Source organism: Caretta caretta, chromosome 8, assembly GCF_965140235.1.
Source record: "Caretta caretta isolate rCarCar2 chromosome 8, rCarCar1.hap1, whole genome shotgun sequence".
In the NCBI taxonomy this organism is placed as follows: Eukaryota; Metazoa; Chordata; order Testudines; family Cheloniidae; genus Caretta; species Caretta caretta.
Window position 1 is genome coordinate 79,824,328 of NC_134213.1, and position 16,536 is coordinate 79,840,863.

At 44.2% G+C, this 16,536-nt stretch overlaps 1 protein-coding gene across 3 annotated transcripts in view; it reads left to right on the forward strand.

The window, feature by feature from the left end:
- Nucleotides 1-6,223: 6,223 nt before the first annotated feature.
- The window catches only part of LPAR3 (lysophosphatidic acid receptor 3), a 46,404-nt gene continuing 36,091 nt past the window's right edge, over nucleotides 6,224-16,536 (forward strand). For 2 of the 3 annotated variants that reach the window (XM_048861957.2, XM_075131679.1), the window contains exon 1: nucleotides 6,224-6,722. The gene's annotated coding sequence lies outside the window, so the exon portion shown is untranslated. Of the gene's footprint in view, nucleotides 6,723-8,792; nucleotides 8,934-16,536 lie in introns of those variants that run through there. The other variant, XM_075131678.1, reaches the window with a different exon arrangement.

Below are 16,536 nucleotides of genomic sequence, written 5' to 3' on the forward strand. Positions count from 1 at the left end.
AGTAACTTCTGCAGTCTCCAGTGGCCTTGGCTGGCAGGTGAGTACAATGATGGTTGCGAAGCAGGATGAAGTGATGGGTTTCTCTAGGTGTCTGTGGGTGGGGCGACAAGGTGGAGGTATCAATATTTAATTGTTCCAGGTCAGGGAGGGAGGTGCAGGGCAGTGCGTAGCTAAGAAGAACAGCAACTTTCTAAATTCCTGGTTTAGTAAGAGTCTGCATTTGACATTTGATGATGTGGTTTAGCATTATTGGTTTTGGGGGTTTTTTTAAGTGCACTTCTAGGAATAAAATATAATGGATGAGGTCGTCATAATGTAGAAGTAAAATGCTGATGAACCTGAAACAGCAAGAAAGTTACTCTCATCCATTAACAAGCAAGGTAACATTATTCCAAAGCTATTGAGATGTTACTTAGAAAAAAATAAATTAATGAAAGTTAAAGAAATACATAGGGTTTGACACACACTCCAAAGCAAGGAAGGGCAGTGGTAGCACTGAAAGCTAGTGCCTAGATACCACGGTGATTGGTGATCTACAAATATCAGCAAGAGAGAATTAAACTTTTTAGCTCACTGCATCATGCACAGGTATTACACTATCTACAATGAAGTGTTGGGTTGACCTGGTGGACAATGAATGTATGTGCCCAGATTTAGAGTCTTTATGTGGTGTTTGCTGTATTACCTCAAGTTCTATGCTGATGGCACAGGTGTAAATGGGACCTTTTAATTAGAATTAACCTATATTAATGTCTCAGTGGTGGTTGGTCATGAATCATGACATTTTTGGGAGCAGAGCACAATTTACATGGGCTGTAAACAATCATTTTCTTTAAAATCTCCCAATTCCTCACCTTTCTGAGAAGGAAGATGCCTTCATGCTGCAAATGAATGCTCTGCTCTTTCGTTTTGACTTCAGCAGGGTGGACTATAGAACTGGCAGCTTTTGTGTAAACTTCCACATTCATCTTATGTCTTACATTAGCAAACTCCCAGATTTCTTTGGCCCCCAAGCCCTGCTTTTTAAATTTTAATTTAGACCCCGTACTTTGCTGATTCTGGAAAAAGAGACAGATGCATTGGTGTAACATGGGTGGGGTGGGGTGGGGGGAGAATTTACTTGGATTGTAAGCTCTCTGGAGTAGGGACCGTCTCTTCATTCTGTTGTACAGTCCTTAGCACAATGGGGTCCTGGTCCATGGTAGGGGCTCTTACGTGCTACCAAAATACAAATAATAGATCATAATAAAGCCCCAAACTACTGATAGAACTAATACCAGGGCTTTGTGTTTTCAGAAATTATATTCTAAAAATAGAGGTGGCATTTTTCATCAAACACATATTAAACGTCCAGTTTTCTACATATTGCTCAATCTGGGTGAGTGATTATTGCTCGTGCTGCCCTTACTCTATCAGATTTTACAGATGTAATTTCACATAATATTGAAGTGAACTTTACCACATGGAAATTGCTAGGATCGCTCCTCTTCTCTCTTCTTGAGCATCTGTATTGTATTTTCCCAGTCCTCCAAAAGGCTTCAGAAATAACTAATATTAATAACAATACTTGTTGGTTTTGTTAGTAGAGCCCCTTAGCCTATGCTGCATGAAATCTTGACCTACTTCTTTATATATTCAACTTTTTCATGTTCCCTTAACTACTTTTTATCAATAGCTATTTTTACAAGGTCTTTCTTTGCCCTTCTTAATTGCCCAAACTTGTGTCTACTAACAAAAAATAAACAGTTCAATATGTCAATCAGTGTAGTCATGAACTGCATCCTCCTCACTAATTGACCTACTTTCTCTCCCAGTGTTTCTTTATCCCTGGATATATTTGCAAAAGCACGTAGATCTGAATCTAGACCATGAAGTCTTAATTTAATCAGGTTGCTGTAGTGTTTGTTATTACTGAATATGTGGGCACTGTTTACATTATTTTTAAAAAATCAAAAAAAAAAAATCACCATTTTAGGAAGGCACAATCACTGTCCCAAAGAACTCTCAATCCAAGCCCTGACTGTGATCGGTACAGAGCCTCATCAAAGTCAGTGAGGCCCCCATATGGGTTCAACAATCCGTCAATTTGGATCGTAATGCAGAATCAGGGCCTAAATAGACAAAAGCAGAAAACAGATGTGTGGGTTCACAGATTGATACTGTTACTCCTCACTTAAGTCCCAGTTAACATTGTTTCATTGCTGATCAATTAGAGAACATGCTCATTTAAAGTTGTGCAATGCTCCCTTATAACATCGTTTGGCAGCTGCCTGCTTTGTCCACTGCATGTAGGAAGAGCAGCCCGATGCAGCTAGCTGATGGGGGCTTGGAACCAGGCAGCCCACCTATCCGCTCCCCTAAGTTCCCTGTGCAGCAGCCACCCAGCAGGCTATCAGTTGCCAGCAGTTCAGCTGTCCCTCCCCTCACTGCCATGTGCTGCTCCTGCCCTCTGCCTTGGAGCTGTTCCCTGAGCCTCCTGCTTGCTGTGCAAGTGCAGGGAAGAGGGGTGCCAATGTCAGTGTGCCTCCTCTCCCCGCTTCTTTACCCCATCTCTACAGATGACACAACAGGGCTCAGGATGGAGGGAGCTTGCTGGCAGCAGCTGCTGTCTCAATTTGCTGTTCTACTTAAAAAGGCAGTGTACTTAGAGTGGGGTCAGAGTACTTAAAGGGGAAACGCGCATCTCTCTCTCTCTCTCTCTCTCACACACACACACACACACACACACACACACACACCATGTATCTCTCTCTCTCTCACACTCAGTCGTCTCTCTCTGTTTTATATATAGTATATATTTATACACACACACCTACGGTGTGTCTGTCTCTCTCTCACACTCACACACCCCCCCCCCCCGCCAGCACTTTGGAAAGGGGAGGGAGGGGTGCGCTCCAGTGGGATAGCATGGGTTCATCATCACGTTCAGTTTCCACAGGGAATATTTGCAGCCACTGCCATGCTGAATCTCCTCTCTCTGTTTGTGCTGCCTTCTGGCGTGTGAGGCTACATTAACGACAATGTGTTAACCCTTGAGGTCTCAGCTCAGTGCGAATTCATCATTTGGCAGTAAGGCATTCCCTGGGAAATATCCCACGCTCTGACTCCACCACCTCAACCAAGCTTCACAATCATCATTGCTGTGTATAGTATTAAATTGTTTGTTTAAAACTTATACTGTGTGTGTGTAAATAAAAATATAGTCTCTTGTCTGGTGAAAAAAATTTCCCTGGAACCTAACCCCCCGCCCATTTACATTAATTCTTACGGGGAAATTGGATTCACTTAACATCGTTTCGCTTAAAGTAGTATTTTTCAGGAACATAACTACAACGTTAAGCGAGGAGTTACTGTAATTCAAGGCCAGAAGAGACTGTTAGATGATCTAATCTGACCTCCTGTATATCACAGGCTATTACATTTCACCCAGTTACCCCTGTATGGAGCCCAATCACTTGTCTGGCTAAAGCATATTTTCCAGAAAAGCATCCAGTCTTGATGTGAAGACATCAAGAGACAGACAGTCCACCACTTCCCTTGGAAGTTTGAAGGCGATTAAATATCAGAACAATATTAATTATTTGTACCAGTGAATTTGTCTGGTTTCAGTTTCCAGCCATTGGTATTTGTGAGGCCTTTAACTGATTGGTAGTACTAAAGGGCTCTTTAGTATTGGTATTTTCTTCTCCTGAAGGTTCTTGTACATGGTAATCAAGTCACCTCTCAATTTTCTTTTTGATAAACTAAGCAGACAGAGCTCTTTGTCTCTTACTGTAAGACATTTTCTCCAGCCCTTGAAACATTTTTGTGGCTCCATGCTGCACCCTCTCCAATTTCTTTAACATCCTTTTTAGTGTGTGAACACGATCACTGTGCACAGTACTCCAGCATCAGTCTCACTAGTGCCCATATACGGAGGGCAGGTCTACACTTTAAAACACTGTAGCTGTGCCAATGCTCTTCTTGCCCATTTTATTCCCAGAAACCAACAGCTAGTGTCTGGCATCAAATCTGCTGCCAGGATGATAATTTATCCATTATGCTGGACTATGCTGTGACTAAATGAATTGGACAGAAAGATGGAGGATAACTCTGGGATAAAGCAGTTTGTTGCTATGAGTGGGGTCAGGAATGAAAGATTTTCCCAATTTTCTATCTTGTGTATGGATTTTAAAACTTACTCTTTGTCAAGTTTCTTTTTAATATATTCTTTTGCTCATTAAAAACAAAACTCTCTGGAGAAGCAATGGCAAAAAAGGGGGCGAGAAACAAAGTTTGTGGTTCCCAGTAAAAATTTAGTCAGTGAGAAAAGAAAGATTGAGGCACTTATAAAACAAATACCCTTCCAGGTGTCAACAGACATGTTTATTATTTTATGGCATTTGATCTGTGAGCACTCAAAACCCTTTGCAAACAGATAATTGGCCACGGAGGTCCAAGATGGATGGAAATAGTCATGACCACAGTTCTGTAAAAATGTGAAGATGTGGTTTTCAAAGCTAACTGGTAATGGAGGTTTTGGTTTCTCATAAGTGTAGCTGATACCCTTGCAGACATTTTTCACATCACTGAGTTTTTGGGGAACCAGAGTAATGCTTTTGTGTACTTCATATTTTACTTAGCTTCCTGTATGTGTTTCTGTTGCTTCCTCTTCTGTGTTGTGCAGATATTATCTGTCACTGGAGTTATTTTCTTCTGCATCCTTTCTGTGTGCACTGCTTTGGAGAACCAATCTGCTCCATTACTGGTAAGTTTAACATTCACCATCTTTAGTATTCCTGATAAGTTTGGCTTCATGTATTGTCACTAACTGCCATATGGGATCAGACCAGTGGTTTGATAACTTGTCTTTGACAGAGATCAGTACCAGATGGACTCAATAGTGTATTGTGGTGATGAGTTCCACAGGCTAATTATAAGCCAGGTCTAAATAATAATGACTTCTTAATCTTGAAGTACCCACATCCAAAGCGTCTCAGGCCTCAAAACTTAAAAAAGGCAGCATTTTTGAAAGTATTCCTGCAATTCAGCTACTACCCCACACTTCACAATTCATAAACCATGCTGCCTCCTCTGAGCAGGCAGAGCCGCCTCCTGTTTTGAATCAAATACATTCTGATCATTACCTGCTGCTGTAAACTGGCTCAGAGTGCACACCTAAGAGTCAGTTTCACCAAACAATTCAGATCACTTTAGCCTCCACTGCACATACACAATAGCAAATGGAACAGAAAAGAAACCCACTAAAATAGAAACCTACCTCCTCATGCCCCAGTGTGCTTCCATTTGGGGAATTACACAACATTTTAGGGAAAAAAGCCATGTACTTTGTTGCCAGAGTGAAGCCAATGTTTATCAGACGTTTGAGAAATTGGGCAGGGGGAGGGACAATCAAGCTTCTCACATTTTTTTAAATTATTCTGTATAGTCATAAAGGGTTGAAGCATTTGTAACAACCCCCTTCCCTCCCCCCTCCACTCCCCCGCACACTCCACCAAGATGTTATGCTGAGTGATGCACAGGGAATTCATTCAGACAGGGGGCCTTTAATAACAACATTTTGGAAAAAAATATAAGATGCCCTTATGTCCACATTCAGAATGGTCATCTGATGTCACTAGAAGGTCACTTAAACGTTTGCATTTAGAAGTGTAACAACAGTAGGTGCATCACAGATCCTTTGGCTGCATTAATTTTTGCCTTGTCCTCTGAAAGCATGAAAACAGCACAGTTTTAAAATACCATTTAGCTGCTGCCTTCCTTAGTTAAGCCAGTTTATGCCTGAAGTGTTTGTTTAAGTCAAGGAGAAATGATTAGAGAACAATGAATTACCTAATATTGTGGGTAAAGTTAGGTAGATAGCATGATAAATGTGATTCAACAACTACAATAAGTAGCTACTCCAAGGATTACTTTCCCACTTCCACATCTTGCCACGGTGTTCTGGGAGATAGGCAATGGCACCACCATTTATCAGTAGTCCCTTAATTTGGGCTCAGTGATTCTGACCTCTCTTGTGAAGGCTCAATCCCATTGATATTAATGGCTGTTCCAAGCAAATGTCCAAAAGCAGAATGTCACCCTCAGGGCTATTTTCCCTAAGCCAGATCCTGGGGTCTTTGCTGAGGAAATATCAGGCCCTGCCCACCTTCACCACCCCCCTGCAGGGAAGGCTGGGCTTTGGGTACTCCTCTTGGCTTGGGAGTTGCTGGAGGACGGGGCAGGGACGGAAAAGCATCACGGAAGGTGGCCGTGGTGGGAAAGGAGCTGGGGGAGGCCGCCAGGCCTGGCTTGGAACGCCCCGGTGAGGGGGCATCTGCCCAGCGCAATGCCCGTGGCCGCTAGAGGAGGCGCAGCGTTTCCCGCCCTCCCACCAGAGCTGTGTCGAACGCCCAGCGCTTCCGCGGGCCGGGCAGCCCACGGGCTCCTGCAGCGCTCCCAGACAGCAGGCGTGGGCAGCGCCCCAAGGGTTAACTCCCCTCGCCTCCCCTGCCTGGGCAGCCAGCCCCGCCGGCGGGGCCGGGCTGCGAGGGGTGAGCGCAGCCAGCTCACGCCCTCGGCCGGAGCCGGGCGCTGCTGCCAAACTCGCCTGGCGCTGCGCGGGCAGGCGGCCCCCGCCCGTCCTGCCCCCGCCCCTTTCGCGGGATGCCGGGGCGGGCAGACGCCGGGCTCCCACCAGCGGGGCAAGCGGGACGGCGACTGCACCCAGCAGGTGGCCGGCGGTGAGTAGCTGCCGGGGCGGGGTGGGGGGTGCCGCGGCCGGGCTGGGCTGCCGGAGCCGCGAGCCCAGCTGCGGAAAGTCCCTCTGGGCAGGGGCCGCGCGGAGTCCAGCCCTGGCCGGCCGCAGCTCCGCGGGGACCGGGCGGGGGCTGCGGCTGCTCGGGGAGTGGGATGTGCTGGGGACCTCTCCGGGGCAAGTCGTGCCCGCAGTGAAGTCACTGGCAAAACACCCACTGGCGCCAGTGGGGCCAGCATTTCACCCAATTTCCCTATGACAGTGGCTGAAACTTTCAAATCCAGGCCGGGGCGGGGTGGGTCTGTAATATTCCCCTGGTATTACATTGGAAGGGAGCTATGGACCTAGGCCCCCCCCGGCACTGCTTTGAAAAGCCCAACCGTTGACTATTGTACCTTGACTGTCAAACACAGGTAGTGGCTGATCTGTCCGCGGGAAATTGACCACCAAAATCTCTGCTCCTGCACAAGGCACTTTGTTATTCGTTATTGCAGTGATAGCACAGCGATGGGTGCACTATGAGAACCTGGATAGCTAGAACAAATAGCTCAAGCCATGCAAGGCGTAATCAGTACCTGCTCTCGGATAACTTGAATATCTGTGCTCAGAAATCTAATCACCTGTAATTCTATTCTGGACACATTGTTCTGCAGCGTTTTGCCCATTGTCAGGATAGATAAGCATTATCTCACTAGGAGGAGCAAGTATTTCGCACCTTATTTCAAACCTACCTTTCTGAAAAGCCTGATACTGATACTGGCAGCAGGGGTGGCACATTACAAGAGTACCTTTTTGATAAAATTATTAATGCTATGACTATGAAATAAACTACTTAGTGTAAGCACTCAATTAAGCCATAACAGCAAAACGTGTGCTTCCTGTGTTGACCTGTTAAGAATAAATTAATAATTTAAAAAGATGATGTGAACTAATGTACTGTGAAATCTATACCACTTACTGGTGAATGGAAGGGCAAGTCACTTATTTAAACAAGTCATTGTTTTAAAGACTTATACTCACTAGCAGCTGTGTGAAATTGTCGTTCTTTGTTTACAAATTATTGCATGATTTGGCACAAATAACTGTTGCAACACTCTTATCATCGCTGGCGATAGTGATTAGTTTACACAACGTAATGTAAATATGACCATATATTTTTCGGTTGTCTATTATGCAAATATTTGAATTTACAGGTATCACATTTCCAAAACTCATGCATCAGAGGACTAGTCACTACAATATTATGTTAATTAAAATGTTATTTTACTCCAAATAAAATGTTTTAGCTGTTTTAGATAAATTGCTGCTTCAAGTTTGGGCTTCATTAAAGAATGTGGCAACTTTCCACAAATGAAAAGTAAATTGAAAAATAGCAATGACATTAATTGGCTATATGTGTTTGTCAAGGGTGTACTTGAGGAAACATTGCTTCTTCGTATTTTATTTTTCTCTGCAATGGAGGGTCAGGCAGGTAGGCATATTATCCACCCTGCTGTAATGAAAATTTAGAAGAGAACATTGTATGGGCTGTAATACATTGCTCCTTACGCTTGGAACGCTGTTTAATCCAGAATGGCCATTTGTAGCCAGACATGTAACTTTTGTGCTATAACACTGAGAAAACCGGCAAGCATTTTGGTTTTTGTCCTCCTTTTATACAGTTTCTCAGAAGTATGACAGAAAATGTGATATTGTGCAAAAATGAGAGTTGGCTAGGTCACCGTCAATGGTTTTTATTTAATCAGGAGCATTCAGCAACGAGACAGCTGCTATCAGCATGAAGGGATCATATTTATTGGTTTCTGTCAGTAATGTGAGCAGGGGTGCTGGAATCATTTGTACAGTGCGGGTGCTGAGAGCCACTGAACCAAACTGTAAACACTGTATCTGATGGAAATCACTTCAAGCACCCCTAGTTCTAGTACCTATGAATGTGAGAGACCTGTGTGTTTAAAAACCAGACTCTGCATGCCTGCCCTCTTGATGCTATTGTGAAGTCCAGTAATATCTGGAACCTCCCCCCGCCCCCAGTGGACACAATTGTACATTATCAGCTACCCAAATACAGCTTCTGAGTTTGATGGATCCGTGCTGCACATGACACAAAATCAAGACAATGTTTTCCCTGGCATATATGTGATGTAGTAGAAGATAGACACAGTAAGACCAAATCTACTGGAGGTTGCTTTGGAAAATGGTTTGCATATTTTATCTTCCTTTTTTTGGGTGGGCATGTAAGGAAAAGTTATCTGTTCCTCCCTGAACTATTGCTGGGATATAAGTCAGATTCATGGCCACATATCTTCTGATTTCAAATGATATGATTCTGAGGAAAAGCCAGAGCTGAGGAGACATGAATGTTATGTCACCTACAATTATGTACCTACCATAGATCAAAGTCATCTCCTTGAGGGATGATAAAAGCAACCCTATCCAAAGAATCACATTAGTTTAATTGTACTGATTAGATTTTCTTTTAAGGGAGGCTTTGTTTCTGGGTGGGTTGGGTGTTCATTGTACATTAGTTATGCACAAAACAGTAAATAATTAAAGTAGAATTGTTGATCATCAGTAAGTTGGGCAGAAAGGACGGAAGAACAGAATGGTATGTGTGCTCTATAGCTTGAAAGCCAGAGGACAGGTATTTGTAAAATATGCCTGAAAAAATGTAACAAAATATAAAAGCTGTCTGATCGGCTTTTAAATATTTAAAATGCGGTGATTGTTTCCACATTTAAAGGATAGCCTGCCAGCTCCTTTCAGAGCCCCACTTGGGAAGACTTTAAAGGAAAGCTTTGCTATGAAGTTTTTATTTTGGACTCCATATGGAGACTTCCTAAACCATAATTTCAGAAGATCTTAAATTACCAAAGCCTGGAACCTAATCTTGTGGTAACTAGTGAGTTACTGGGTATCTGCCTTTAACAGTTTTCTGTAGTGGATCAGAGCATTGCAAATGACTCTGTGATAAGATAGCTTTAAACTAGACATTAATAAAGTTTAAAGGCTCAAAGAGCCTAAACTTCAGACTAGCTCTGCCTTGGTAACGCTATTTTAAACATGCTTTGCAGCTCTAGACCTTCCATCTTAGTCTGCAACTTCCTATAAAGGAACAGAAGTATCATTTGCACAGAATAGCACTTTCCACTTGAGTCCCAATAATATTGCTACCTGCATTAGATATAAATCATTATCAGTCTTCTGTACAAGTTGCTGTGGGTGGCTGGTAGCATTGCTCTGACGGCCCATGCAATTACATATTTAGTTTTGATCTTTAATCTCTCTTGGGAGAGAATAGGGTATAGAAACCTAGTAGTCTTTTCTTAAGGACCTTTGTTGACTCTACATATGTTGGGTACAATACAAGGCTATTTGCTAAATAATAAAACCTCAGATGTTTGGCACCAAAGACAATAACTCAAGGACAAATGACTTATGTTGTTCATACATCAAATTGTGATGCCATATGGATTTTTAACTAAAAAAAGAAAAAAGTATGCTTTAAAAAACTGCATTACCTCAGAAATGCATAGGGTTGTCACAGGAATCTAGGGCTCTCTAATTAGAGAATAATTCCAAATTAATATTACATAGGTGAAACATTTTAATGGAAACAGCAATAAAGCTATTCAAAATTGGACATAAAAAGGTTAGGAGTAAGAGCTTAAAATATTATCTGGTTACACTTTTTACAGCCCTTTTGTCTTCCAATTTGTGCAAGCTGTGTTTTTTAAATAATGCTTTTTAAAAAGTATATTCCCAGTTCTATGAAAAATGGACTAAGTATCACAAAATCCCAACCACAGGGAATTCTAAGGGTATCAACTAAGATGCTAAAAATGAATCTTCTGAGATCCTGTGCTTCTCCAGATTCTTCCATACAAAGGTCGTGTCAACTCCCAGGGATAGTAACATAGAAAAGCCATTATCGTAACTTCTGAGACATTCTGGGATGAGCTTACATGTTTTTTAGTTCCAAATAGATAGGTCATGACTTTTGTAAATTGAAACTTGTTTTGAGACTTTCTCTCTCAGTTGTACTTGTAATCTATTGATTGATTATTTTTAAAAGATCAAGTTAATTTAAAAAACAAACCCCAAAGTGTTTACCTCTTTAAATTCCCTGTTATGGTTACATATTAACATTTTTGGCTTCTGCTGCATTACACACCCTTCTTTGTTCTTTTTGAGCTGAATGCATTTCTTGGGTTATTGGTGCAATCATGCTGTTGGGTTATTTCAGATGCGTCCAGGAGGAGTTTAGAAAACGCATTAGCTCACACTTGGGTAAATGGATATTGTTTTTATATGTAGATTGAACTGTGTGGTCCCTACCAGTCTTCATTTTTCCAAACTTCAGTTTTTGAAACCAATCTCAGGAGGAGGGCATTCTATAATGTCTTTACAACATTGGAAAGTAAAGGAGCTATGGCATCAATTTTCTAACCAGAAAAATGAAGGGCAGCTTAAAGACTGAAAGCACATTATATCTTTGTGAAGTAGAAGAGACAGAAAGCTCCTTTTTCTGGGAATGACTATGCAAGCAAGATCTCTCATTGAGGCAGTACTCCCTAAGGCATAACCTGAAGTTCTGACAATAGCAGTTTGGACAATGATTGCCTAGGCAATCTCTTCAGTAATAATGTTCTGAGCTCCATCTGCAGCACCCTGTTAACATTTTTCTCAGTTTTACCTTTACCCATATATGTGGCTAGATATCACTGGCGCTCAGCACTGCTTTGCAAGCTCGAATGACTGCTTAATTAGAAGAACCGTGAGGTATGAGAGTTCAGGAGGCTTGTCCCAGCTATTGGGCCAAAATAGAGAGACAACTCAGTGCCATAAATAATAGTTTCTATTTGTGAAGCACATTTCTTCATTGGATTTCCAGGTGCTTTATGTATGTCTCTGTTTATGTAGATATCCATCTATTATCACCATTTTACTGATGGTGAAACAGAGACACAGAGAGGTTAAGGATTTGATGAAGGACACATAGTGAGTCTGTCACAATAGGGAATAAAACACTGTCTCCCAGCTCCTACTCTGGTGTTCTAACCACTCTGAAGCCTTACAACAGCTCTTAAACATACTGGGACAATATCCCCCCATATTTATTCTGGTGATTTTAAATGGGATTTCGCTAGTGTAAATGGACTGAGAATTTGGCTAAATGTGTGTGAGAAGCTGATTTGGGCACTCCGTGTTTATCCAAACTATTATGGCAATGAGATTATCCAGAGTTACATTACACAGGTAAAAGAAAAGGGCTAGAAAACCCTCATCCTTCTGCTTATAAACCAAGGTCCAGCTGATGGGGGTTAGGAAGAAACCTCCTCAAGAGGTTGGTTATTACATGACTGTGTCCTGTGAGGTTTCTTGCACTTTCCTCTGAAGCATCTGGTATTAGTCTCCATCAGAAACAGGATTCCTCTGCTCTAATCTGGTATAGCAGTTCCTGTTAGATAATTGAAAGTGTATAGTTCTTTTTTGTGTTGTTGTGTTATGGTCCTGCCAATGTGGAAAAAAATCCTATTGAGCAACATATACTACTGCTGAAGGTAATGCTCAATCTCGGGGGAGCGGGGGTGGGGGGGAGAAACACTGACAGTATTGAGCTCTAGAAATTGGTGGTTTGACCTCAAAATATGATATGTTGTAATGATCTTCCTGTTTCCAACCTTTTTCTGAGCTAGCTGCCATGGAAGGAGGGAATAGGGATGACATAATTTTCAACTCATGACTGCGGTGTAGACCTAGTGCAGGCTTCCTCTTGCCAGAAATTGAGAACATCCTCAAATTAAGAGCTGTAGGAAGGAGACCCTTTATTTTGAGAAGGTGTGTGAGTGAGAGAGAGAGAGACTGATTCAGAACTAGCATAAGAAGGCAGATTTCTAGGCATTACCTTTTGCACTTTTTACGTGTTACAGTGGATGGAAAATGCTCCATCCTTCTCAGATTTTTTTTTTTTAAAAAAGAGAAGCTATAAAATATCAAATGCTCAAAGAGCATAAATGTGCAATAACTTCTTAAAGCATTGTTGTCATGTTAAACCAGCCCTGTCAAAAATTACCTGCAACTAGACAAGCCATAGCCACAACATCTCACCTCGTCAGCCTCTTTTTGGCCTCCCGCCACCTAATCATCTTCCAATCTTATCTGGTAACAGTGCTAAGCAAGTAAATTAGAGTTCACATCTACTCTAAGTAAAAAGGCATATTTTAGATATGTTAACTAATGTTTAATATGTATTAAATCCTGTGAAGACAAGTTCGTTTTTGTTGTTAGCTGGTCAGAGTAAATTCTAGTGGGGAATCAGCCAGTGGGAGTCAAAGGATTCAGTTTTCTTTGTATTCATCCAGCTCCCGGGCTGGGTGTTCCTTTTCTCCACCCATGCTTCCCAGTTGGCCTCTCCTGCCATGTTATTCAGCCTGGAAATGCAGTTGAGATGTTCCCCCTAACCCAGAGGTTCTCAAACTGGGGGTTGGGACCCCACGGGATTGCAAGGTTATTACATGGGGGGTCACGAGCTGTCAGCCTCCACCGCAAATCCTACTTTGCCTCCAGCATTTATAATGGTGTTTAAATATATAAAAAAGTGTTTTTAATTTATTAGTGGGGTCACACTCGGAGACTTGCTATGTGAAAGGGGTCACAAGTACAAAAGTTTGAGAACCACTGCCCTAAGCCATCCTTTGTTCATTCTCAATGTCCTCTGGTTAACAAGGTTCCCTACTTTTCAGTTCTTCAGTCTTTCCCTCACATTGAGCTCTTTTTCTCCTGGTTCCTGCTTGTGATTTGTGTGTGTGTGTGGGGTGGGGAGTAATGTGTAGGGAGAACAGGAACAGATTGGCAGTGTTAGAGTAGCATGCATACAGCTCCTGTGACCATGGCAATAATAGGCAGAGAGAAAAGGGGGTGAGAGGAGCAGAGGGATAAAAGCATAAAGGTGTGCTTTGGTGAAAGGGGCATGGGCAGACCTTAGTTTGGTATATATTTTGTACTCTGGAAAGTGGTAATCTAGCCTATTCCACTAGTTTACAGGCTGGGCGTATGGCATCTTTACTTACAAGCTGTTGAATAAACTACCAAGTGGGGAGTGCTATGGAGTGACAGTCTGCACCATGCCCTGGTGTGTTCAGCAAAGTTCCATTGCCCTCACATTCTTTGTGCCTGACTTCTCTGGAAATTTTAACCTGAGTCCAGTCTGGAGCATTGGTCTCCAGCTCTGCTGCATGGCAGTGAATTATTGCATTGGTATTTAGTTTAGGGCAGTGTTTATAAAGAGGATGGTGCTCAGAAGAGGTGGGGCGGGGCCTGGGGATGAGCGGGGCGGCTTGGGGGTCCACGAAAAAATTTAAATAAAAATGTGGGTCCTCGGGTTGCTAAAGTTTGAGAACCGCTGATCTAGTCTGACCTCCTGCACATCGCAGGCCACAGACCATCACCCACCCACTCACGTAATAGGTCCATAACCTCTGGCTAAGTTACCGAAGTCCTCAAATCTTGACTGTAAAGGCTTCAAGGACAGCGAATCCATCAACAAGTGACCCGTGCCCCATGCTGCAGAGGAAGGTGAAAAAGCCCAGGGTCTCTGCCTATATGACCTGGGAAAAATTCTTTCCCAACACCAAATATGGTGATCTGTTAGATCCTGGCCATATGGGCGAGATCCACCAGCCAAACATCTGGGAAAGAATTCTCTATAGTAACTCAGACCCCTCCCCTCTAGTGTCCCATCTCCGGCCATTAGCAATATTTGTTAATAGCAGTCACAGATGAGCCATAGGCAATTGTAGGCAATCTCATCATACCATCCCCTCCATACATTTTCCAAACTCAATCTTGAAACAAGTTCAATTTTTTTGCCCCCACTACTCCCCTTGGAAGGATGTTCCAGATTTCGCTCCTCTGATGGTTAGATATCTGTGTCAAATTTAGTACCTAAACTTATTGATGACCAGCTTATATCCATTTGTTGTTCTTCAAGTGATTCCTCATATTGATTCCAATTAGGTGTGCATGCGGAAAGTTTTTCCCCTAGCAGCACCCATCGGGTCAGCTGTGGAGCCCTCTGGAGTCGTGGCTCTATAGCGCTCTATATATGACCCTGCCGACCCGGCGCCTCCTCAGGTCCTTCTTACCACCAGTGATGGTTGTTGGAACTGTGGTGTCTTGCTCAGCAAGTTCTCCACCTTTCCCTAGCTCTATTTAATTTAGTGTTCGTTTCCTTTGTTAGTTTAGTTATTAGGTAGTGTAGTGTTAATAGTTTGCTGTCGGGAGTTGGGGGGTCCCCCTTCACCCCAACTGTGCTCTCCCTGGGGATGCAGGGCATGCTTAAGTCCCAGGGATTCAAACCCTGCAAGTCCTGCAACAAGCCTATGCCAGTGGGCAACCCCCACGACACTTGCTTAAAGTGTCTGGGGGAAACCCATCAGGTGGATAAGTGCAGGATTTGCAAAGGGTTTAGCCTGAGAACAAAGAAGGAGCAGGACTTTAGACTGAGGCAGCTCCTCATGGAGGCGGCACTTAGACCGCAACCAGCATCGGTGTGGCGGCGCATAGTGCCTCGGCAGCGGCGGAGACGGCACCGCAGAAGGACTCTGGACCAGACCCGCAGCACCTCCGCTCTCTGGTGCAGAAGCAATCAGAGACGATTCAGCACCGGTCCCATTCCCCGGGTCAGAAGCAGCACCGGAAACAAGTGAGCAGTGGTTCCCCAACTTCAGGACCCAACCCCTCGGAACTGGCCATTGGGGTGCGTGCTAGGGAGGAGCCCTCAATGCCAAAAACTTCGGAGCCAGCACCGTCGACTTCGGTCCCACAAAGGGAGATTTTGAGTCCGGTGCAATGGGACTCACCGTGTTAGGTGGTGGTGGAGGTACAACTGCCTTCCACCCCAGACACATTTGAGGCCGTGAGAGACCTCATAGACATGACGGCACTGCAGTCCCCGGCGAATCCATTGGTTGGTTGTACTCATGGTGCCAGCCTGACTCGCGGCACCGCTCCAAGTCCTGCAAGTGCTCCCGTCCATGGCATCGATTGTCGTCGTGCAGCAGGTCCCAGTCCCAGTGCAGTCTGTCTTGGGACCGTTCCCGGCCATTGCGCAGACCCCACTTGTGGCACCACTCTCCAGCCTCGCGGCACAGCTCCCCAGCTCAACAAAGCCCAGCCCTGCCCTGGCCCTTGTGGTCTCAGTCCACATCTTTGGGCAGAGATGGGGAGCAGGCCCAATGCAAGCTGGCAAGGGGCAGACCAGACTGGTGTGGCACCATGGCCCGCACAGTGGCAGGAGCCAGTACAGGGGCCATTTTGAACCCCTGAACCAGGTACAGGAAATCCAGTCCAGGGGCTCCCATTCGGTGGCATCCGAGGCAAGGGTCCCGGAGGCAGCAGCCAGCCATCCCACTGCGGAGGAGCTACCAGCCTTACCACCTCCCCCGGAACACATCCCTGTTCCTCAGCCTGACCCTGGATTAGAGGCAGGACAGGAGGTACCGGAGGACCAGGAAGGACAGGAGGACCCAGTTCCTCCTCTAGCCTCCTCGTCATCCTCCCTGGATGAGGCTGTGGCGGGCACCTCCACCTCCGGGCCTCCCCCTATAGATAGCTGTGCCCACCAGGAACTCCTATGCAGGGTGGCACGGAATATGAACCTGCAGACCGAGGAGGTGGTAGAGTCTGAGGATCCTATGGTGGATATCCTGGCACCAGAAGCACCATCTAGGGTCCCTCTACCGCTCATCAAAACTATCCAGGCAAATGCAAAGACCATTTATCAGACTCTGGCCTCCATC